We start from the raw sequence: 25484 nt of genomic DNA on the forward strand, positions 1-25484 counted from the left end.
GAGGACAAAAAAATTAATAGGCAGAAGATTTGGATAGACATTTGCTAAAGAAGATATGCAAATGGAAAAATGTCACAACATTAGTCATGAGGGAAATGCAAAGTAAAACCACGATGAAGTACTTATAACACCCACTAGAATGACTAACATTTTAAAAGACTAACAATACCAACTGTTGTCAAGGTTTTGAAGAAACTGGAACCCTCTCATAAAGCTGGTAGAAATGTAATATGATACAGTGATACAGCCACTTTGGAAAACTGACAATTTCTAACAGATTAAATGTACATGTACAAGAAGACCCAGTAATTTTACTCCTAGGTATCTACCTAAAGAGAAATGAAAATGTATGTCCACACAAAACTTGTTTTCAGATGTTCATAGCAGCATTATTTATAATAGCTCCAAACTGGAAATAATCCAAATGTCTATTAGCTGGTGAATGGATAAACAAAATGTGGTGTATTCATACAATGGCATACTATGCAACAATGAAGAGGAAGAAAGTACTGATATATGCAACAAAATGGATGAACCTCAAAAACGTTATGCTAATTGACACAAAATACTACTTATTTATTTATATGATTTCTCAGAAGATGCAAAACTATAGAAACAGAAAGTAGAACCTCTCTTGACTGAGTCCAGGACTAGGAGTAGGGGTTTACTGCAAAAGGACACAAAGGGTGATGAATTTGTTCTAACATTTCATTGTGGTTATGGTTGCATAACCGTATACATTTACTAAAATTCATTGATTGGGTAGGTCTTGTGGTATTGAAGTTGTTTAAAAAGGAAAAAGAAAAAATACGAAACAAAAGTCTGTGCCATGGATGCAGCAGCCCCATATGGTGGATCACATGAGAGGCCCTCATTGTACCTGCAGAAGACTGAATGGGAATTTCCAGGATAGAGAGGCAAGATTGCCCTGGCCAGTTTGGCTCAGCGGTGAGAGGGTCAGCCCACGGACCAGAGAGTCCCGGGTTCAGTTCCCGCTAAGGGCATGTACCTCGGTTGCAGTTTGTCCCCAGCCCCGGTTGGGGTCATGTGGGTGGCGACCACTCGATGTGTCTCTCACATCGATGTTTCTCTCTCTTTCTTCCCCCCTTTCTCCCTCCAGCTCTATCTGAAGATAAATGCAAAAATGTCCTCGAGTGAGGATTAAAAAAAAAGAAATAACAAATAAATGGTCTTTCTTGTTACCAACCTGTTACAAACTCTAACAAAACCAACTGTGCCCAACAAATCTTAGTTCATGGTTCCTAAGGCTAAATAATGACCTTAAAATCTATATTTTAGTCCTGAGTCCTGGGTTCGGTTCCCGCCAGGGGCATGTACCACACAAAAAAATCTATATTTTAATGCCTTCCAGTGATTATGCAGAATTAATATGTTAAAATGTTTTCCAAGCGCTCATGGGAATTGCATGGGTGAAACGTAATAAAGAAACTATCAAAATGGACAGACCACATTCCGCCAAGTGGTGCAAATGAAGACAGTAGGTCTAATTTTAAAACAATAAAAATATCATTTGTCCAACAAAAGAAGCTACCAGACAGTTAAACCACGAACAGAGAATGGGAGGGGTGAGTGTATGTATTGTGTGAGGAATTCCCTAGAACAAATGCAGAATATATAGCCTCAGGTACAGCGTAAATCTGATTTTTTCAAATAGGTGCTGAGCCTACACATAAAAATAGATAAGAATAGAGGGAAACAACTAGGACAGAAATAAAAAAAAAAAAGCACAGTCTTTCTTGAGCTCCTGAGCTAAAAGGGCGGCTGCTGGGATGTATATCCACACCAACACCTGCGCACTAATGTTCGTAGCAGCTTTATTTATAACTGTCAAAAGGTGGAAGCATCCAAGATGTCCTTCAGTAGGTGAATGGATGAATAAACTGTGGTACATTCACAGATGTATCCTTGGAAAAGAGTCTTCGAAAAAGAGTCTTTTTTTTTTTTTTTAATCCTCACCCAAGGATATTTTCTCAAATATCTTCAGATAGAGTGGGAGAAAGAGAGAGAGAACCATCGAGGTGAGAGGGACACATCGATTGGTGGCCTCCTGAATGACCCCGACCAGGGCTGGAGACAAACTGCAACCGAGGTATGTGCCCTTGGCCACAATCAAATAGCGACTCTTTGGTCCACAGACCAACGCTCTAACCGCTGAGCCAAACTGGCTATGGCTGAAAAGGAGTCTTTAAAAAAAAAAAAAATTACATCAGTTTTGGGAGAAACACCTGCACCCCACCCCGCACTCCCTGCCTCTCTTCTTGTGTGATCAGCACACTGATGGGCAAAGCTGGGGTAAAAGTTATTTGGTGAAACTAAGGGACCGCCTATCACTGGGTCAAGAAATTAAATACAGAAAATTCACAGACATTCATTCATTTATTGCTCAATATAGAACCTAGTTAGTGAGCAAGTGAGCATTCTATGTGCTCAAGACCTTGAGGTTTTGCTTTTTGCCTGAGAGTGGTTTCTGCTCTATCACATTTTCCATTACGTGCAAAGACTTTCCATTCTAACTTGCAATGGAAGTTAGAGGTGCAATCTAAGACCCAAGGAGAGGATTTTTCCTCCTTGTGTGATCTCACTGATCTCTAAATGATGGAAGATAAGAACTTTTACCCTGCTTCAGCTAACCCACTACATTGATGTCTTGTCACAGAAGGGCAGACTGAGGAAGATAATGTATCCATCTACTATTCCAGTAGGTGGCACCCTGCTCTCTCCATCAGCACCATCTCTTCTTTGACAGCCAGTTGGGGCTGCAATCTCTTACCCCTTTCAATTTATCCAGCCAAATAGCTGGAAGCTATATCTTTCTGAAGTCAGGATAAGCTTAGGGTGTTTAGAAGAAACATATAAAAATTTGGCCCTTTTCTTCTGTGTAAAAATTTAGTGTATAGTTCAATCCTGCCCTTAATTTTATATATCAGTTTAGATTCTGTTTATCTCAGTTTAGATTCTGTTTTATTGCAAATATTGTGAGAACACAAAAACTGCTGAAATACATTTTTCTTCTTAAAGTTGTTTTATTTTAATTCAGACCAACTATTTCCCTGAGGGGCAGGGTGGTATAGTGGCTAAGAGCACCAGAATCAGACTTCTCAGTTTCAAATCCCACCTCTCCAAACTAAGGATTTGACCATTTTGGGCAAATGGTTCCAGAAATGAGTTTTCTCGTCTATAAAACAGAGGTGATGATTAAGTGGGTTAATATGTATAAAGCACTGAGCACATTACCTGGTGAGTAATAAGATGATAAATCATAGCTATAATTGCAAGTATTTAATGTTTGTATTATATGTTCTATTCTTCCCATCTGTCTTCAAGATCCTTGAGGAAAGTGATCGTATCTTTCAACAGACTGGGCTTAGGTACTAGGATTTGTCTTCTCTGTTCTTCCAGAGACCTAGGATTCTGTGATTTACAAGGGGACCTGAGAAAATGTTCTTGACTTCCAACTAGCAGCCATTTAAAATTCCTCTACCTTTCTCCCTGGCGGGTTTGGCTCAGCGGTTAGAGCGTCCACACATGGACCAGAAAGTTCCAGGTTCGGTTCCCGCTAAGGGCACGTACCTTGATTGCAGTTTGTCCCCCACCCTGGTTGGGGTCGTATGGGTGGCAACCAATCCATGTGTCTCTCTCACATTGATGTTTCTCTCTCTCTCTTCCTTCCTCTCTCCCTCCTGCCCTATCTAAAGATAAATGCAAAAATTAATAAAAAAAATAAAAATAAATAAAATTCCTCTACTTTTCTACTTAGACCCCTAGCCCTAGAGTCATGGAGGTCCCTACTTGCCACCACTGTGACTCACTATTTACCCCAGAACTGATTCCATCACATTTAAAGCTTGGATATTATTCTTGAAACAAAGTGACTGCTTTATTCAGTTGATGGAGAAGAGGGGCGGGGAGAGACAAGTGAATCACAGTCAGTGCCAGTGTCAAGAGCACTGAGCATACCTGTGTGTATGCATACTGGACATTCCTGTTTCTAGACAGTAAAAGGAGATATACTTTACAAAACACATATATAGTGTGTGGGCTCGGGGTGGGTAATGAGAAGGGAGGAAGAAGTAGGTAACCATAAGAGAGGTATACTGTGTGGGGAACAGAGAGAGATACGGAGGTTCAGTACAGGAATGTCATCTCATTTAATTCTCACAAGGTAGTGAGGTCCCAAAGCAATGCCAGCAGGGCCCTATTTCCACATGGAGTGGTTAATCGGGCTCACCAACCAAAAGGTTTGAATCTGAATTTCTGGCTCTTGTTGAAAAATAAGAGACCAGGTGAGGACAGGCTGGCCCTGAGTCTGGCGCTCCCTGAGACTTCACAAGTGCTCTTAAGTGCACCAGTGTCCCTCCCCTTCCCCATGACTACAACCTCCACCTCCCTGCTGTGTTTCCTGCCTGGCTCCTGTTCACGTCTGAGTTGGCTATATCATCATTTCCCCCTTTTTCTGATGGGTAATTGAAGTTCAAGACAGTTTCCCACAGCTTGCCAAACTGAAACGGAAGAAGCTAGAATCGAAATTTTGGTCCGTTTCTGTCCAAAGTCCATGCTCTTTAGGCGCCATCCATTTTCACAGAGGAGATTTACATGGAATGCAGACATCATTCAGAACCGAGGTCACGGAGAGGAGAGGTGTAAGGAGTCGGGAGGCCTGCCCTCAAGTCGGAGCGATAGCACTTGCGGAGCGTCTAGCTCTCAGCACATCACTTCATGTCCCTTCCCTGGGCCTCAGAGAGCTCATCTGTAAGAAGGGACGACCAGGTCGGCTCCACAGGGTTTTTTTGGAGGATCGAAAGAGATGTCTGGGAAGCCCTTGGTGATCGCAAGTTCTACAACTCTGAGGGATCGCGGGGCCAGCAGCAAGGAGGTGGGCTGGCAAATCTGTACTAACTGTGAAGGTGCAGTGCTTGTAGTGCTGCGTGTAGTACTATTGTCACTGCCGCGAAGGAAGGTGGGAAGGGCGATTTGAGCCAGACCTCAGACCTTGGCTAAGGTGATTGGATTGACTGAGCTGGTAATAAGGATAAAATGTGTGCGGTTCAAACCCACTCCAGAGAAATCAGAGATGATTTTTATTTGTAGGTCTTAATGATTCTAGCAAGGGTTGGTTCAAGTTCTTTCTGCCGGGGCAACTCTCTGGGCCTCCTGCCCAACACTTTCCAGCGCGTCCGCGGGTCCCGGGGCCCTGCGCCCCTCTTTGGGACCGCTCCCCCGGGCCCCGCCCCGGGCCCCGCCCCCGGGTTGCGGGCCCGCCCCTCCTCCTCCGCGGGCGTGGCTCTGCGCTGGCCTCGGGGGCTGGGAGCCTCGCCCCCGCCGCGCCGCGGCCCGCTGCTGCCTAGCGTAGCCCAGCGCCTGCGGACCGGTCCCCGCGGAGACCCGCGCGCCCAGCCACACGTGAGTCCCGGCGGGTCCCTGCCCCGGGCTGGAGCCCCCTCGGCTGTAGGGCTGGACGAGGGAACTCAGGAGCGCTTTCGGCTCGTCCTGTATACTCTGAAAACGAAAGTGCTGCGACAGCGTGAGTCCCCCAGTACCCCCTCGGCGCCCCGCGCCCCGCACCTCGCGCCGGGCTGCTGGGGCCCCGGCGAGTCTCCAACTGGTGCGGGGAGGGAGCGAGGCGACTGCCGGGCCGTGCCCGGGTCGGGGCAGGCCGGCGGCGCAGTGGCCACTGATGCGTGCCAGCGGGCGCAGTGTGGGGGGCAGCTGCGCTCCGGGGGCGCGGAGCGGGCTTGCTTAGCAGAGGAGGGGTGTGGCGAGGACGGAGGCTGGGGTCCCGGGCTGGGGAGCTGTTCCAGAGCGCGCTTGTGGACCGGAGAGACCAGGTTCAAGTTGGGGTGCACACGCGGGGAAGGACTTTCTGGCGTGCCCCGCACACCCGCACTCCAACGCCCTGGATCCTCCTCCATACCCTTAGACACCCTCTCCACTTTTGCAAGATTTTCCGACCAGAGCACTTCAGAGTGAAACTTTAGTATTTTGATAAGTGGAAACCTCTTGGAACTGTGCGGTTAAGCGTGCTCGTTTAGATACGCCACACACACACACACACACACACACACACACACACGCACACACACAGTGAGCTCAAAGGGGTCTTGGAGGAAACCAAGACTCAGAGGTAAAATGAGAATTGGTGCTATTTGGGTTCTGCACACCACATTGCCTCCCCCTTGTTTACTGCTCTGCAGGGTTTTGGCAGTTCTGAGAACGTTCAATGCGTACTGGGGCCACGTTCTTGACTGCTAACCCCACTGGCGACTTTCTCAGCTGGTTCTGCCCCCTCCTGCAGAGTTTCCGTATTTGGCTATTTCAGATTTGCTTTCATCGGAACTCAGTGATCTCGCTGTGACAGGCAGGCTTGCTCTAGGCCAGCCTGAGATGGGTGAAATGTGACCTGGCTCCCTGTCTAGACTGCCCCTCTGCACACTCCACCCTCCACAGTCCTGGGCTCTGACCCGTGCCCTGTGAGGACAGATATCTAGCAACAGATTTAATTAAGTAAATGTTTGGGCACAGGTGCTGTGTGGGAACTGGGCCAGGGCCGGTGGAATATGGTTCCTTCCTTCAGAGATATTTGCATTTTAAAAGAGCTGTAGAAGACAAAACACACAAAGAAATGGCTTGAAATACTCCTGGGAATAGAATAGTTCTGGGTGTGTGTGAAATAATTTTAGGCAGGGAAAGACTGGGTAGGACGACTCAAATCCAGACTGCAGCTGCTGGCTCTGCCTAGACACACAACTGAAGACGGGTGTTAGCCCAGTTGCCAGTTTGGTTGAAAACCTTATCAACCAAACATTCCCACCCCCAACTCCACTCTAAATTGAATGCAAGAAATAGAAGTTGCTGTAGGAAGGATGACTGTGAGATGGAAGCAGAAAATGTCTAGCCTCTCTGAAGACTGTTTTGTTACTTTTGTTATTGTTTTGAACTCTGTGGAATGGTTTGGTCTCAGATCCTGGAATCCTCTCTCCGGGTTTTGGGCATAGGCAGGAGAGTCTCCTGTCTGAGCCAGCTTCTGGAAGTCCTGTTGCAGAGGAGGTGATGGAGGAGTTCTCAGGTTCTCTGGGCCGAGGTCTGGGGCAGTGGGGATAGGATGGTCAGTGTTCAGTCTGTCAGCAAGCATCACCTGAGAACCCTGGCTGTGGGTGGCAGGGTATATGGAGATGGGGCCCCGTCCACTGGAAGGACTAACTGTAGCGACTTGGATATTCCAGTGGAGATGATTTGTAGAGTGATGGAGCTGGAATAGAAGCCTCCGGGTCAGTCCTGTTAGGCTAGCCGTGGGAGAGGCTCATGGGCATTTAGACAGACCTTTGGCAATGATCTCAGCTTTACAGGGGAGGACCCTGAAGGAAAAAAAAAAAAAGGTAATTCCTTGCTTGTAAAGCATTTTCCTTTTTAAAGCATTTTTCTCATTGCTCTTGTCATTTTGTTCTCGTTTTGTCTTCCATGATATTCTTGTGAGTCAGGCCAAAGCAAGACTGTTTTCCACATCTTCCAGGCGGTGAGCGTGCAGCACAGACAGTGGAATAAGCCTTTAGGCTCCATTGCTGGGCCAGGCCTGGCTCTGCAAGGTGTCTGTTTCCTCTGCTCCCGGCCACTTACCCTGGTTTCTCAGAGAGCTAAATCTGCCCACCTCTCCTCAACCCCAGGGGTCAGCAAGGGGACCCAGACCCTGGTAGTGCCTGTGTGGTCTGTTCCTTCAACATGGAGCAGATTGTCCTGTAAATGCCCTGGCCAGCACATGAACAGACTCCCTCTCTGTTAGCTCCACCAGCTGAGTGCACTGGGAGGCGAGTTCCATGTCTGTTCGGGTTTGTGTTCTGGAATCCGGCACAGAGTAGGCCTAAACCAATGTTTGCACTGAATTCATTTGGGAGATGTCTCCCAAGGGCTCTGAGCTGCCAGGGGCTGATGGCCAGGAGCATGTGCTGGGTGGGGCTCTGTGGGGAGAGGTTGAGCTGCCAGCAGGGCTGACTTAGATCTCAGAGATCAGAATAGCACCGCAGTTTCCAAGTAGCCCGTCTCACCTGAACTCGCTGCCTTCCTAGGAGAAGGGGGATGCACACCCTTTCACTTTACCTGCTTGCAAGCTGGGGCTCAGAAGTGATTTAAAAGATCTCGTAGCGTGCAGGGACCAGCCAGGACCCCAGCCCGAGTCTGCTGATTCCTATTCCTGTGCTTTTCTCATAGTACATTGGCTGAAGAAAGATGGGATTTGGGGTAGGAGGAGGGTCAGGGAACCAGAAAGGCATTTGTCAAAGGCTGCTGACACCTATGTCACTGAGGGGTTCTTTAAGAGCTGATAGACCAGGGGAAGGAGACCCAGTCTCTGAGGGGCTTTTCCTGCCCAGATGGTAACGGACGTTTTCTGCTGTTTCTCTGGGGCAGGAGCTGCCACCCCAGCAGAGTGCAGTAGGGGTGTCTGTGTGTGTGTTGGGTGGGGGTGGAGGGGAACGTGCCACAGGGTTGGTGGCTGAGGCCGGGGTTGGACCCCAGGGAGTTTGTCGCTTTGCCCAGAGAACAGATTTATTTGGAGGCTCAGACAGCATTTGACTCACACAGCCCCTGGAAAGCCCTCTTGTGAGGAAGTGGGCTACAGGGGCAGGGAGGAAACAGAAGTGAAAATACTCTTCGCTCCTGACAGAAAACTTCAAAGTCCAGTTGCAGCAACAGTGACGAGCACACTCTGTGTCCCGTTGTCTGGAGGCAGGTGTTTAGATGGCGCTGGAGTGAGAGCAGGTACACCCGAATGTACGTGTAGGGTCTGTGGGCCCGGTGGTTTTTACAGTGTATTTTTTTTTTATCCTCACCCGAGCACATTTTTCCATTTTTTGTTCAGATAGAGTGGGAGGGAGAGAAAGGAAGAGAGAGAGAGAAACATGGATGTGAAAGGGACACAGCGAGTGGCTGCCACCCACACGACCCAACCAGGGCCGGGGACAAACTGCAACCGAGGTACATGCCCTTAGCGGGAACTGAACCCGGGTCTCTCCGGACTGCAGGCCAACGCTCTAACCACTGAGCCAAACCGGCCAGGGCTACAATGTATTTATTGAATGTATTGGAGTGGCTGGTTTGGCTAAGCAGTTAGAGCATCGGCCCACAGACCAGAGTGTCCTGGGTTCGGTTCCTGCTGAAAGCACGTACCTCAGTTGCAGTTTGTCCCAGGCCCCGGTTGGGGTCGTGTGGGTGGCAGCCACTACATGTGTCTCTCTCACATGGATGTTTCTCTCTCTCTCTTCCTCCCTCTCTCCCTCCCTCTGTATCTGAAGATAAAGGTAAAAATATCCTTGGGTGAGGATTAAAAAAAAAAGTATATAGGTTTCAGGAATACGATTCTATAATACATCATCTGTATATTGTACTGTGTGTTCACCACCCTAAGTCAAGTCTCCTTTCATCACTTTTATCCCCCCTTTACCCTCTTCTACCTCCCCCACCCACTTTTGGGCCCAGGGTTAAATGACAGCCAGTGGGCATCCTTCTTGGGGTGTGTGGGGGGAGGGAACCCATCTTTCTTACTTTCTGCAGATCCCCAGGCCTCCATTTTTGTCATGTGCTCCATCAGCTCCACTCACACTAGTTTAGAGCATCCCTGAGTGTCCCCCACAGCTGTTTTCTCTCCTGTCCTGACCGCCCATGGGGGACCTTCTCCACCTGCACTCCAGATTCAGCGCTCTCCTCCCTCCGACACAAGCCGGTTCCCTCCATTGCTCTCTTAAGACTGACTCCTTCCCTGCCATATGCTCGTCTCCCTTAAACAGTAAAGCCCATGTTTTCCCAGCCCCATCCTCTCCCTTCACCCATGGCTCCTGGAAGTGCAGCTGGCACGTGCACCTGTGCCCTCCTCCTCACACAGTGAGTGTGTACACCTGCTGCGCTGCTGGGGGGGGGGGATTCGTTTTGAAGACCCCAGGGCCTGGTAATCCTCTGTCACCAGCTTGCTCTGTGGCGACTGCCCTCCTCCCTGGAGGGCATCACACAGTCCCCGCTGACATTCCCTTCCCTGACCTTGAGCTCCTCATCCTCCTCCTGCCCTGCAAGTGCCCATAGGGGACTGGGTCCTATGTGCCTCTCAGTCGAGCCCCCCTCTGCTCCCAAGGTTACCCACCACTCTGAAGGAAAGGCTGAGCTCTCTTCTTGGCCACTTTGATTTGCGATACACAAAATCTTCCCCGTGAAGGTCAGGAGCCCCTTAGATACATGCCCCATGCCACCTCTTCCTCTGTGTTCTCCCTGACCCGTCAGAGGCCAATGCTGCTCTCGGTCACCCCCATCCTGTCTCCCCGAGTCGGTCCTGATTACTGTCTATCTCCAGGGCTACTCCCTGAGTTCACGTCTGCCTGACTTGCCTGTGCTGCCTTAATTGTGCATCACTTCCCTCCCGCCCTTCTAAATTCTCCCCCACGCTGCTGCACAGGGGGGTGTCTAAGCAGGGCCTGCCGCCTTCACTAATAGCATCATAGAAATGTGCGGACTTCAGAATCTGGCAGGCCTGGGTTTGATTTTGGGTTTGTGACTTGCTGGTTGTTCAGGAAGTTGCCCAACTTCGATGAGCCTCTGTATTCGCTGATAAGCAGATAGTGATGTCACCCACTTGGGGTTGCTGGAAGGATTAAATGAGCCGGTGTCTGTACAGAGCCTAGTGTCTGGTGGGTATTCAGTAAAGCTGGTTTTCTTCTTCCATGTTTTTGATAGCAATAGAGAGTTGAGGGACCTCTGGAGAGGAGGCAGATACGTTACTAGCCCAACGGCATTCAAATTTAAATTAGAAACAGACAAGCAAAAGAACTGCCCCCTGCCAGGGTAGCCCATCATTTAACTAGCTCATTGTGGCCACTTTGCAATCTCTAGAGCAGGCCGACCTCAGGGTGAGCTGGGATGGGGCAGGGCATGCTGGGGATGCGCCGGGACAGGCCCTCAGCTGGCAGAGGACAGAGAGAAGGAAGGCAGCATCAGACATGGAGGCCCATCCTCAGAGGTCAGGTTTCAGGGGCAGGATTCCAGTCTTTCCAAGGACTTGTGGGCCGAGCAGGTGTTGCCTTGAAGGAAGAACAGCAGTGGGCAAGGAGACCACACTGGGACCTGCCGGGACCAGCAGGAGAAATAAAATGCACGTGGATGCAACATACAGGCACTGGCTTGATCCCCAGGAGAACCAACTCTGAAGTTAGAGCAGGATGAGGAGTGAGGCTTACTTGGTGCAAAGCTGCCAGCCAGAGCCCTTTCTGTCCCCCCTTACCAAGGGGGGTGGCTTGGAATAGCAGGCTGTGCTCTGAGCCTTTTGTCAGCCGGGCCCTTGATGCTGGAGGACAGAGGCAGGTCATGAAAGTCCCTCTTCTGCCTTTATGACATTAGGAATCTGCGGAAGAGGGTGGGCCGATGCCTATGATGCAACCTAGGAAAACTTACCAGGTTCCCCCAGGTTAAAGGCAAAATCACTTAATATAAAGTGAAAGCTTAGGTGCTAAGTAGCCGCAGAATAAAAGAAGTGATTAAACACGTGTGGGGGGTTATTCCAGGAAGCCTTTCTGGGGGTGAAGAGGGGTGGACAGGAAGGATGGGAGGAATGTTAGACTGTGGACAAAGGCATTTCAGAGGGATAAAGGAAGGAGCCAGTAATTGCCCTTAATAAATGGAAAGTAGATCCTTTTGGAGCAGATTGGTTTCCTGATGTTGAGGTAGTTTATTTCAAAAACCAGGAATTGAGGATGTTGCGTCAACCTCTCAAGCACTCCCAGACTTTCTTAGAAGGGTGCATTGCCACATGCTGGCAGTGGACAGCAGACACCACGTTCTTGCAGTCCTTCCGTGGGACTTGCGGTTCCCCATGTGTGGCTTCAGGTGGGCCACTTCCCCGACGCTGGATCTTTCAAACAAGTGTGACTGCTCCAGCTCCCTCTCTTCCAGGTCATAACCGTCATGCTCAGTCTCCAGGCATCAACTCTGCCTCGGTCATGTCAAAGACCCGTGGGGCCTTCTACCCCTGGCTTCTCTGCTCTGAACTTTCTCTACATCATTTCTTCTGCCTGGAATGCCTCCTGTTTTAACCTACAAAGTCATGCCTATCTCACCCTTTTCAAAAATACTCCAAAATTCATTTCTTCTTAGGAAGGTGTCTGTGTTGGGGGTCCCCAGGGCCATGCCCCAGTTCGATGATTTGCTGGGAGGACTCACAGGATTCAGCGTATAATCACACAGCAATGGCTTGTTATAGTGCAAAGATTCAAAGCCAAGTTGGCAGAGGGAAAAGGCACATGAGGCGAAGTCTAGAGGAAACCAGGTAGAAACTTCCGAGAGTGAAGTCACATAAGCCGTGCTTGACTCCTCCAGCTCTGGATTGTGACCGCGTGTATGAGAATGTGGCCCACCAGGGACACTCCTTAGAGACGCAGTGCCCAGGGTTTTTATCAAGAACTGATCATGTAGGCACCCTGTGCCTAGCATATACCAAAAGTCCAGAGTTCCAGAAGGAAAACAGTTGCGCAGCATAAATCAGGTTGTTTGCAGACAGTTTAGGTCCAGTGAGCCCGCTGTCCGTTGAGGGGACCTGCCCCAAATCCACCTTCTCAGACATCAGCCAGGGGCCCGTCATGTAAGCAGACATCTCCAAGGCTAGCAGTCCCGGGCCTGCACAGCTTCCCTGTATAATCCCACCCCTCAGCGCCTAATTGTGCGTGTGTTGTAGAGAAAAGCACCCCAGAGAAGGAGCCTACTGTTAGGTGACCCTTTGAACCCCTTACACTCCAGTTTCCTCCCTCACCGAGAAAAGAAGAATTGTAATTCCTGTTGGTAGTCCTCAGGGTGTCTGTGAAGACCAAACGAGACGACATAGTGCCCATCCTCTTGGTTGGGCACCCACTGAGCCTAAGGCAGTGAGTTAGTGAGCACCGTGGGGACCACAGGGGGCTGCAGTATAGAGGCTTTGATGGGACACAAGCCTGAGATTGAATCCTTACCCAGCACTTAGCAGCTCCGTTGCCTCGAACACATTGTATAGTTCCCCTGAGCTTCAGGACCCGATCCGTAAAGGCTGAACGGGAATAACAACATTGGTGCCCATACCTCACTGGGTTGCTGTGCAGATTGAATGGAACAACCCACGGAAAGCTCCGAGTCACAGTATCTAGCACACTGTAGGCAGTTACTAATTCACTTGAGAGCTCTGAGCACTTGCTCTGTGCCAGCGCCTTGAAAAAGAGCCACAGCCCCCTTCTACTGGCTGGTACAGACTACTATTGAAAAGATCATTACGTACAAAAGGAATTGCATGCCATGACTCGGCCCCAGGAGGCCCGGGTGATGCCAAAATAAATAAATAAACACGAGTTGTAGTCATAGTGCTCCAAAGGAGTACAGTGACAAAGGGCGTGTGGTGAGGAAGGGGCCCCGAGCTGGCCGAGGAGGCACTGAGGCTTAGCTGCGGGTGTGATGCTTCAGCTGGGCTCGGCTGAGTGGAGCTCAGTGAGAAGTGGGGAGATGGAGGAAGTTTGCAGCAGCGACAGCTTGAGCAAAGGGAGACCAGCCTGGGGGTGAAGGCTGTAAAGGGGGAAGTGTCTGCACTCATATGAGGAACGGCACAAAGACCAGAGAGGCTGGAGAATTCGGGTGGGAGGGAGAGACTCACAGATGACGCTGGAGATGTGGGCAGGTTAGGGATTGGGGACTGGAAGAGCCATGGGGAGCTCTGTGAGTGACAACGGCTTGGCATTTTCAAAGGCTAAATCAGGCCGCTGGGTGGAGAATGCCTTGGAGGAGCAAGTGGGGAGGGGAGCCAGCTATTGGAGGGGGGATGAGGGGGCATCAACTGTAGGAGGAGAAGTCAGTTACAGAAAGCTGTTGCCGAGGCCCAGGTGTGGGGATGGTGGCTTGAAAGGAGTAGGGTGGGTGGGTGGAGAAGTAGGTGGGATGTGTGTGTGAGGTCCCTTCAGGGGAGCTCAGTGACGGCATTGCCAGGAATGACGCCGTGGTCCGGTGACAGCAGCAAGGTAAGGAGTGGGTCTTCGAGAGCCTGCTGTGGAGAGAGAGCACTCAGGAGAGGGCACATCGGTTCATTTTGGGTATGTTGGGTTTGGAGTCAGGGGGAGACACTAGCAAGTGTGGGTCCAGGGGCAGAGGGGAGAGAAATGGGAGTCGTTAGTTCACGCATGGCCTTTCCTGCCAGTTCAGTGTGGTTGCAGGTAGCTAGAGGGAGAGAGTATGTTAAAGTGTGTTTTCTGGGGGTGGGCCAGCAATGTCAGCTGTAGCACAGAACCCGGGGCAGGTGAAGACTGAGCGTTGACCTTTGGCTTGGCGGGTGTAAGCCAGGCCAGCGTGGGCCAGCGGACAGAGTCACTCCACTGTGTGAGGGTGAGGATAAGGCGAGAAGTGTGGTTGTGAGAGGGAGGAATGAGTGAGAATGTTTTGTGTTGCTTTGATCTTAGGAGAGACTCCGGTTGTTTGCGTGCCGGTGGAAGGAGCCAGCTGAAGGGGAGAGCTTGGAGATGAAGCATGGGGGGCTGGTGATAATCGACATCGAACGGCCCCTGGGGTGGTCTCTCTGGCCTCATTCGGAGGTGACCTCTGCTGTGGCCCTGGGAGGGAAGGGGTAGAGCAGGGCTCTCTGCAGGTAGACACGGAGACCTAGTGGCAGGAAGTGGAGATAATTCTGAAGACTTCTGTTTTCTTCTGTGCAGTAGGAAGTGAAGTTTGCTGGTAAGACTGGGGGGAGTGGCCAAGATCTGTGGAGACCAGACAGGTTTGAAATAGATACTAAAAACAAGCGAGTGAGCAGACAGGGGAACCCGGCCCTGCCTTCTCTTACCCATTGACATGACAAAGTCTCCAGAAAAGGATCCCAGCAAATATGATTTGAGACATCTAGCACCTTGTGAGCACATGCATGCTTACAGGGTTGAGCTCTTGGCCTGTCTACCTTTGAGCCCTTGTCAGCATTTCCCCCCTTCTCGGGTACCTGGCTCCCCGCTGTGGCACCTCACAGAGCAGGGACCCTACTCTTCCAGCCCCAGAGGGCTGTGCCCTCCCCAAGTCAGCCAGCATTACCAGCTTTGCCGTCTCTACCGTAACTGGTAGAATTTCAGGACTTCACAAAGACCTGCGATGAAAAGTTGGGGCACTGGGAAGCACGCTTAGTGGGGGAGAGGCTGCCCTGCTTTCTGCAGAACCCCACTAGGCAGCCATTCAGCCTCTCCATGTGAACATATTTATGAACACCTCTCAGGCGCGCTGGTCTGTGTTGGTAGCTCAGTACACAAAGGAGCCACCCCTGCCCTCCTGAGCTGGGGCTTGGCAGGGGAAGACAGGCAGGGGCCGAGGAAGCATACAAGACGCTAGATGGTATGCAGTGCTCTAGAGGAAAACGCAGCAGGCAACAGGGCTGCTAGGGATGCGGCGTTTCCCTGTGGGTCAGCGAGGGCCTCTCTCGTGCGGGAACATTTGTGCAGGTAACTGAAGTGAGGGAACCAGCCATCGGGTGTCAGGGAGGAGAGCGGGGACCGCGAGCGGAAGGTTCTTCTGCTAGTCAAGAAAGAGCAAGGCGGCTGTGTCTGGAGCCTGGGAACAGGGGGCAAGTACTAGGAAATGAGGACAGAGAGGGCGGAGGCCAGACACCATGTGACTCTGAGGACACTGGCATTTACCCTGAGTGAGATGGGCCAGAGGAGGCACCGCTTGTCTGACTTCCGAGTTTGAAAGGGTCACGCTGGCCGCTGGAATAAACTAGACGGGGCAGAGGCAGAGACAGGAGACTAACGCTGTAACCAGGGGGGAGAGGACGGCACTTGGACCAGGGAGGTCATGCTGGAGGTGGTGAGCAGTGCTTAGCCCTGCGTGGAGAAAGCCCATAGGACTTGGTGGTGTGTGATGGGGAGTAAGCCAAAAAGGACCCCAGAATTTTGGGTCCAAGCAACAGGGTGCTCGGTGGCACCATTTCACCGAGGGAGAGGAAGGCTGTGGGCGGGGCAGGTTGGGTGGGGTCAGGTGCCTAGTACACAAACGTGGCCTGTGGGCTAGGCGGTTGGAACGACTCGCGTTCAGGGTAGACGTCCCGACTGCAGGTAGAAATTGGGGTACTGTCAGCCTTAGGTGGCATTCGAGGCAGGCACTGAGGTGAGCTCACCAGGAGAAAGAGCGTGGATAGAAGAGGAAAGAGGCCCAGCACCAGCCTGGGCACTCAGAGGGATAGGGAAGCAGGAGAGGCCGGTGAGGAGGAGAAGGTGACCGGGACGTTGGCACAATGGTCTAGTTCAGTGCATGGTAGCAGGCCACAGAAACTAGCCGGGGAACTTGTTGGAACGCAGACATCCAGCCGCTACTGAGAGCCCTGATTCTGAAATCTATTGACTGGGGAAGGCTAAGCATTGTTAACAGAGAGGCTCCCAAAACAGAGGTGTGTTTTTCTGGGGTAAGGGGCCCAAGGCATATTTCTGTCATGCTCCCGGGCACACTCTTAGTACCCAGCCACTCTGGAAACAGTTGCTGTCCTTTGTGCCCAGGCATGAACCCCTTGGGAAGGGCACTTGACTGGTCGTTGGGGGTCCTGTCCCACTTCACCCCCCTCCCGCAATAGAATGAGACAGGCCTCTGCGTGCAGCAGGCACTGAATAAATGCTGGCTAGTCCTGCAGGACAGACATGCATGGGTAGTAAGTGCTTAGTTATATGTCAGGTGCTGTGTGCCAGTCATCTGCATGGATTAACACATTCAATCTGAACTCCAAGCCTGAGGGGCAGGTACTAGTATTGTCGCATTTTCTAGATGAGGAAAAGATGACACAGGTAAATGAATGCAGAAGGGGCTGAACCCCAGAGGTCGGGCTCCTGAGCTGGTCTCTAGGCTGTTCTGCCCCTCACGAAGACCCCCTTTTGGTACTGGCTGGGACGTGGTAGGTTTCCCCTAGCCATGACACAGACCCATGAGCACTGGACCGGGAGTCGGAAAGCCTAGATTCAAGTTCCTGCCCGACCACGTGCCAGCTCTGTGAGGGGGCAAGTATCATTATCATCGTCCTCCTCGTCTTCGTCCTGGGAAATCAAACTGTGGAACCCCTAAAATGACCCAGAAGAGCTGCCCAAGGGGTGTAGATCTGAGGACCAGTTCCTCTGGACACTCTTCTTTGTCTTCATGTTTCTGCATGAGATCTTGTTTGATGAGTTTCACTGTTTAAACAGAACTGTGAGCCCAGGCCGGTTTGGCTCAGCGGTTAGAGTGTCAGACTGTGGACCGAAAGGTCGCGGGTTTGATTCCAGTCGGGGTCGCTTATCTGGGTTGCAGGTTCGATCCCCAGCCTGGGTCGGGGTTGTGCAGGAGGCAGCCAATCGATGTGTCTCTCTCACATCTCTCTCTCTCTCTCTCTCTCTCTCTCTCTCTCTCTCTCTCTCTCCTTCCTTCCTTCCTTCTTTCCCTCCCTCCCTTTCACTCCCTCTGAAAAGTAATGGAAAAATTATCCTTAGGTGAGGATAAAAAACAAAACAAAACAAAACTGTGAAACTCACTGGGCCGGGTGAGTGGTTGAGCTCAGTGGTTGAGCATCAACCCCTGCACCAAGAGGTCACCAGTTTGATTCCCAGTCAGAGCACATGCCCAGGTTATGGGCCAAATCCCCAGTGAGGGGCATGCAGGAGGCGGCCAGTCAGTGTTCTCTCTCATCCATGTTTCTCTCTCTCTCTCTCTCCCCTCTCTCCCTTCCTCTCTCTCTCTGAAATCAATAAAGAAAAAACAAACAAACAAAACCGGTGAAACTCTTGGCTAGCTGACCCTTAGTCGTTCCCTGATTGACTGTCTCCGTTGTGAGTGGAAGTCGCTCTTCCACGCCGTTTCTGCTTCTCTTGGGTCCCCTCTCTGGGCCCCTCCAGCTCTCCCTCTTCCATTGTCCCTGTCAAGCCCTCAGTCCCAAGCGCCGAGCGCCCAGCGTTGTCATGAGACCCTGCAGCGTCCTGTGAGCTGGACTGTAGGATGGCTGCCCGTGTGTGGCCGGGCATTTGGGGTGTGCCCGGGGTGACAGAGTTCAGGAAGCCTCTCTGCTCAGGCCTGGGTGAGAGGGCTGCCTCTGTCCCTGCCTGCTTCCTCCCTGGCCACTGGTCAGGAGGGGATTGCCCGTCAGTTTCCCACAAAATACCTACTCATGCCCCCGCCACGGACTCTGCCAGCTCGGGCCGCTGGCGCAGACGCCTGTCACGTGTCTGTGGGTAGCCATGCGTGAGCATTTGTGGGAAGATGGAGCACAGCGGGAATGATGTTGGCCTTAGGGAGCTAAAGGTCACTGAAAGGTCAAGCCAAGGTTTCTGAGTCCTCCTTGACATGTCTGTTCTGTAGACATGACACCTACCTAGGGTGGCCTCAGGTAGCTCCCCGTCCTCAGAGCACCCGAAGGCCGTGGAGGCTGGAGCCGGGCAAAGGCCCTGCCTAGTCCTCCGTAGAAGGGCTTTCGAATTGCAGCCCGTGCTGTTGGCTGAGTATCCAAGCTCCCAAGTCCCCCTGCTTGTGGGACCACTGGACTCTCCATCACCTTCTGCGATGTCTGTCTTTGTGAGAATAGTGGGTGGTTGGACAGGGAGCGGGGAGGGAACGGTGAGTCTGAGATGATGGTGATGAAGTGGGGTCACCAAGGAGGGCGCCTTGGACATGCGGAGAGGTGGGCTTGTGGCAAGAATGAAGGGCAGAGGGCTGACCGCGCCTCAGAGGAGCCCCACAGAGAGCCCCCTAGAGGTGTGGTCAGGAGAACCAAGAAGTACTGTGACCCCAGGGCCAAAGGATCAGGGAGTTTCAAGAAGGAAGTGCCAAATGCCACACAAAGGGCACGGGGGCAACAATTCAAGAGAGACTAATTGGCAGGGCTGACTGCGATTACAGTTAAGATCATCCAACTCACGCAACATGCTTTTCCAGATCATGAGGGGCCTCACACACAAACCCCAACACTCGGATGATTCAGGCACCCGCTTGTTCAAGGGCAGAGTACTATGAACTTGGGGACGGAGGGGAGGCTGCAGGGAGGTGTCAGGGGTCTGATAGGGGATGCAGGTCTGCAGGCCCCACTCTGGAGCCAGGAGGGGGTGGGGGAGAAAGTGGCTGGTGGGGATGTTGCTGGGCCGAGGATGGTGAGGAACCCAGCCCACTGGGCCGGATCTCTGCTTCCCTACGTGTCTGCATGTGGCAGGTTCTCAGCAAAGGAATCAGTGAGTAACTGCAGGGACAAGTGTTTACTGGGAGATGGTCCAGCATAACCATGAACTCAAAAGAATGCACTGGGTGAAGTGACGAAGGAAATGCATTTACAGGATGAAACAGAGGAATGAGAAAAATGGCCTCGGAAAGGCAGCCTGGGCAGAGGAAGAGCAGTTAGCTCAGTGAAGGATCGCAGATGAGGGTGAGCAGCACCTCATGCGGGGGGGTGGTATCTGGAAAGCCATGGAAAAGACGTGCAGCTTGTGCATCCAAGTGCAGGTAAGTCAGTACTGTGTTGTGCCCACCCACAGGTTACAGCTGTGCCCTGAGCCTTCACAGGAGACCTGACTGCAGGGGAGGGGGCAGTGGGGCTTTGGGGGGCTCACAGGACTCTGCTCTGTGATCAGACCTCATTTGGTCATCACTTTCACTTCCGGGGGAAGGGGGTAGGAATATGGGGATAAGGAAAAAGCACAGTCACTTGAAGGAGTGTCGTCAGGAAAAGAGATTTGATTTTCTCCATTCCTCCCCACGGTCAAGCCTCAGATTCCGTCACAGAGTCTGCTTGATTCTACTGTGAAATGTATTCTAAATCCCCCTGGTTGGCTTGCTCCATGTCCGCCAACACCACAGTCCAGGCCTGTGCCATCTTTCCCCGACGACTGCAGCCTCTTTGTCAGGATGGCATCAGCCTCCTAACTGCTCTGCCCGCCACACTGACCCGCCACAGCCCATTCTCCACTCAGCATCCGGAAAGGGCTGTTTAGATCTCAAGCAGAAGGTGCCGCTGGCTCCTTAGAACTGTGTGCTGCTTCCCATTGCTCGGAGCTTAGGATAAGCCCAGGCCCCTCCCCGTGGGCCCGGGCCCCTATGCTCTGGCTCCTGCCCTGTCTCCCACTGCCCCGCTCTTGTCCCTGACACCTCGGCAACACTAGCCTCCTCTGTGTTGCCCAAGCATGGCAAGCCCTTCTCCAGCACTGATGGTTGCCCTTGCTGTCCCCTCTGCCTGGAGGCTCCTTCCTGCCACTCCTCGCACTTGCTCCTTCTCATCCTTCTGGTAGCTGTTCAAGTGTCACCTCCACCATGAGGCCTTCCAGTCTACAGTGGCTGCCCTTGTTTCTCTGTCTGAACATCCTGTTTAGTTTCTTCAAAGAACTTACCCCAGTCCATGATGACGTCCTTTATTTGTTGCTCTTTTGTCTCCTCCATTAGGTTGTGAGCCTGACAGGAGCATGCTTGAACCACTGTCTTGTTCCTCCCTGGCCCCTAGAGCCTAACACAGTGCCTGGCATGTCCTCGGGGCTCTGGGGCAAATGCTTATTCATGACAATAGCCCTCGCAGCACTTACTGTGTACCATCATTATAAGCTCTTCATGCGTGGGGGGTGGGGCATCAGTGATCTTTTTCTGTAGTGAGTCATATAATAAATAGTTGATGCTTTATGGGCCATGTGGTCTGTGGTGGAACCGCTCATCTCTGCCATGATGGTGCAAAAACAACCATAGACGATTTACAAATGAATGAGAATGGCTATGTTCTAATAAAACTTTATTTACAAAAACAAGCAGTGGGCCAGCCAACTTCTGATGTATAGTACAGTGATACCTCGGTTCTCGACCGTCCTCCTGGAACGAATTATGTTCGAGAACCGAGGTATCACTGTATTAACTTATTTCATCTCCAAAATTCTGTAAGGTAACTACTGCTATCATTGTCACCACTTTGGAGGTGAAGAAATGGAGAAGCATCGAGAGTAAGCATTGAGGTCACATGGTTACTCGGCAGTAGGACCGGGATCTGAGCCCAGGCAGATCCACTCCAGAGTCCACAGTGGTAGCTACCATCCCATGCGGCTCGGCTCTTGGCAGCCCCTGAGGGCCTCCACGCCTTCCTGGCCGTAGGACCTCTCCAACATCATATGGTTGCTGTCGGGAGGAAAACGAGACAATGACTGAAAATAACTGGTATCGAGCCCGGACACAGGCTCAGTCACTGGAATCCTGACCCATATCCTACTCCAGCCTTTAGGTTTCATTCACGTCTTTTCATATCACACCCTTGCCCTCTGCCTCAGTCAGATGTGTCCTAAGGTGGGTACATGGTCCTGTTTCCAACAGCCTTTTTCCATTGAGACCTCACATTAATTCTGATTTCCCTTCTTATTTACCAAACACTGATTGAGCCCTCGGTGCCAGGCAGAGGGCTGGCTCTGAGGGTCTGGGGATTAGTAAGGACAGCCCCTCCCTCAAGGGTCTCACGGAGCTGGCCCTAAAGGCAGTGGGGACTGGGAGAGAGTTGGAGCTGAGGGCAGGGCTGAGAGTTCTGGATTCTTCCTAAAGGGGAAGAGGTTCTTGTGTGGGAAGACCAGTAGTGTTTTATTTTTTTCCCTTGGTCTAAGTTCTGAAAACAAATCTAAAAGGTCTCCTGCAACCTTACTTGGAGCTGGGGGGACTCTGGACGGCTCTGAGCAAGAGAGGGTTCCATTCAGGCCGCTTTCTACTCGTGAGACTGACATTAGGGCAGAGCCCAGGAGGGAAGTGGGGAAGCCCGTCAGCCCTTGAGCCCCCCGCCCCCCAACAGTGTTTTGCTGCAGTCTCCCTAAAATGAGGAACCAGAGGTTTCTTGACAACCCAGAGAGAAATCATAGTTCTCTCTAAGGGAATTAAGATCACACCCACATCATTTTTGTCCTGTGTCCAAGAAAACTCCTGTGAGAGTATCAGGGGAAGAAAAGAGACCACAGCCAGTTCCTGCCTTGGAGACACCAGAGCCAGCTGTTCTGTAGGCAGGACAGTGGGCTGTGGGCTGTGGTCACAGGTTGGCTGGCTGTTGCAGTGTCCCTCAGTCCCTGCTTGGTCACCTCACCACGTTAGGCCTGATGGAAAATGGCCTTGTTACATCTGCGTTTGTCCAAGGCCCTTTGTCCTGGTCTCACCTGCATGGCTAAAGGTTAATGGAAATAAAACCAGTGCTGTCCAGTTCTGGGGTCCGCGGAGAGGAGGAGGAGGGCAGGGGTCGGAGCAGAGGCCCAGCTGTTGCTGAGGGGTTTCTTCCTCAGAGGACGGATCTTTCGGGCCGGTGCAGAGAGAGGCTTTGGTGACAACTCGGGCACATCTCAGCTCGCCCTTGGCCACCTGCTGCACCTCTTCGTCGTCTTCTTTCCTGGTTGAACATACTCTCCTGGAAGGGCCAGAGCAACCTGGAGGGAGCGCACCGCCTGTCCTGGCCTCCTTGGGTCCCCGCATCTCAGGACTGGACATTTGAACTCGTCCTCATCGCTAACCACCGTCTCGCCCAGGCTCCTTCATGGGTCTCGGCTGGCTTTGCGAATAATGTATTCATACCCTGCCCTCGTTGTCACATGTGGCCATTAGGGAGCTGGCTTCATATGCCCCTGGCAAGGCCTGAGCAGAGCTGGGAGAGGGCAGCTGACTTCTGGCGGCCTGTCGTCTGACTGGCAGCTTCACGGCCCAGTGTGCTGGTGCCCGCCAGTCGCCCGGGGGCCGAGGGCCGTCCTGGAGCACCTGGTCAGCTTCTGTGCCCCACCTGTCACCAGGGCCAGTAAGCTTTCCCTCCTAAAGCAGGCGGTCTCCCTGGAGGGCCAGCTGCCAGTGCCCCCCTGAGGAGCCTGGGGCAGGTGGAGGCCTCGGCTCAGCCCTCACTCCCCCCGGGCAGAGCGTACACCCCACCGCAGCCCCTGCACCCCGGAGGTGGTGTCTAGTCCAGTCATTAGCGGTAGGGGTCTCAGGCCTGGGGAGTCACTCCAGGCTAAATGGGGGGATTGCTTTGGAGAAGCAGCACCGCACCCATAAAATCCCAAGCAGGGAGTCACACCAGGGCTGCGCTGGAGCAACCAGTGCGGGTGAAGGGACAACCAGTGGCTCCAGTACTGGCTTCAGAGGGTTTTCCGCTGCTTCTCTCTGGGGTGTCTTCTCTCTCCAGACCTTGTTTTCCTGTCATAGATCTAAGTCAGTTATGCCATCACTAAAACAACCACCAAGTGATTTGTAAAGTAGAAAAAAAAAAACTTAATGCCCTAGACAGTTTTAAAATAATCATTAATACCACAAAGCAAACGTGGCCATTCCTGAATTGTATAATTTGTTCTGGAAGAGATGGTAGATGTCCGCTGATCTGACTCAACCCCTCTCCCCGAGACTGTCCCCAAGGCATCCCACAAGGATATGTCTCCTTCCGCGTCCTTTGCTTCCTCGGTTTCTCTCCCTTACCCCCGCCCCATGGTCTCTTCCTGGACACAGCCTTCCAGACCGGAACCTGGGGGTCATCCTCCACCGTCCCCTCCCTCAGCCCTGCCATCAAAGCCATGTCTAAATCTATGCATTGTACCTCAGAAGTGCCCCACAAGCGTGGCTTCCCCTGGCCGCTGCCTTCCACCAGGCCACTGTCATCCTCTGTTGTAGCCTCTTCCCCGAAACTCCCTGCATGGTCCTCTCCATTTGTCATCCCTAAAAAGATCAAACCCACGGGGAAACGGAGTTCCCCACTGTGGCATCCATGCAGGTCTCCTGTGCCACCGTGCTGCGCCCTCACCCCCCAGAGGCCCGTAAGGGTGTCGCCCAGGAGGACGCAGTTGCTCAGGAAATAGCTGCGTGGCTGCAGGCCCAGCCGGGAGGCAGACAGGAGACGGGGAGGCAGACAGGAGACGGGGAGGCAGCCAGGATGTGTCACAGCGGGAAGCTACACACACCCCCCAACCAGTGCTTGCAGAGCTCGGGAGCTGGGGACCATCCTGGGACTGGTCCACAGAGGGACCCCCTAGTGGAGGTTACAGCCCCGGAGGAGACCCAGTCGCTGCTGAGATGCTGCCCAGCACCAAGGGGTGGGAGAGAAGAGCTCTGGCTTCTCCCTTCCTCCCACCCTTCAGCCTCCTGACAGCAAGCTCATTGGCTGAACCCAGCCAGGAGCCGGGGAGCCCGGGAAGTCGAGTTTATGGGGGTCAACCCTCACTGCACCTCATGGCACAGACCAGCGAGAGGAAGACCACAGACCTGAGAGCAGACTGGCGAACGACTGGCATGTTCCCTTAACTCCACTCCGGCCACAGTTAGTTATTAACTGTCCCAGAACTTTATGATACCCTCTGGGAAATTCTTTCATCACTGTCGTCTAGAAAACGCCTCCCCCTTTCCTAGAGCAGCTGAAATGTTTTCCTCTCTGTGAAATCAGCCGACACCTCAGCAAGTGTTAGCTGCGCCTCATCTGGGCTTCCAGCAGTTCTTTTGTGGGCTTTTTGTTTTTTTGGTTAATCCTCACCTGAGGATATTTTTCTCCATTGATTTTTTTTTTTTTTAGAGACATGGAAGGGAGGGAGAAAGGAGGAGAGAGAAAGAGAGAGCGAGAGAGAGAATCATCAATGTTAAAAAGATACATTGATTGGTTGCTTCCTGACTGGGGCCAGGGATCAACCTACAACCCAGGTATGTGCCCTTGACCAGGAATCAAACGTGACCCTTCAGTGTGAGGGCTGATGCTCTAACCACTGAGCACACTGGCCAGGGCCAGCAGTTCTCTGTGGACTCTCTCTGTGTGGTACCTGTCATCGGGGTATTATAATGTATTGTTCCACGTCCAAGGAGACCCTCAAGGACAGACGGGGTGTCACTGGTCTCTGCTGTCGTGGGACCTAACTCAGGATATGTCTACACTGTGGGGTATCTTGCCCAAGGTTTCATAGTTGGTGAGAGACAGAGCAGGGATGAAGCCCAGGTCTCTGGCCCTGTGCCCTTTCCACTCTGGGATTTGACCCATAGTCACCAGAACTCCCAAGAATTAGAACTTGAAAACCCTGGAGACCTAGTTCCTAGGCTTATGTCTTGTGAAGTATAATGTCATATCTAAAAATATTCCCGAGTTTTCCAGACCATTATTAATCTAAACGATGTTGAGGGCTGTGGAAGGGGTTTGGACACACCAACAAAGACCTACCTTCCTGTGTTAAATCCGAGACTGAATTCTGCTATGATATGTGTTTTTTTTTATTGTAACCAAATGCCAAATTCACACTGCTTCAGAATGTTAGACTGTTTATGACGTGTTCCTCAAAAATGAATCAAAAGAAATATTTATGTAAAGAATTTAAACCAGCCACAGCTTTTCTTTCAAGCTCCTAGAAAATGCTAAGGGAAAAGATGCAGCTAAAAAATGGTATTTAAAAAAATCCTCAACCTTTTGATCCAGTGATTCCACTTCTGGGAATATATCCGAAGAAACCTGAAACACTAATCAGAAAGAACATAGGCACCCCTATGTTTATTGCAGCACTATTTAC

General features: G+C 51.8%; 1 protein-coding gene across 2 annotated transcripts in view; it reads left to right on the plus strand.

Moving 5' to 3' along the window:
- The first annotated feature begins 5373 nt into the window (after nucleotides 1–5373).
- The window catches only part of TRAF5 (TNF receptor associated factor 5), a 43961-nt gene continuing 23850 nt past the window's right edge, over nucleotides 5374–25484 (plus strand). The window contains exon 1 of one of the 2 annotated variants that reach the window (XM_036272989.1): nucleotides 5374–5421. The gene's annotated coding sequence lies outside the window, so the exon portion shown is untranslated. Of the gene's footprint in view, nucleotides 5543–25484 lie in introns of both variants that reach the window. The other variant, XM_036272990.1, reaches the window with a different exon arrangement.

Source organism: Molossus molossus, unplaced genomic scaffold, assembly GCF_014108415.1.
Source record: "Molossus molossus isolate mMolMol1 unplaced genomic scaffold, mMolMol1.p scaffold_m16_p_20, whole genome shotgun sequence".
Taxonomy (NCBI): domain Eukaryota; kingdom Metazoa; phylum Chordata; class Mammalia; order Chiroptera; family Molossidae; genus Molossus; species Molossus molossus.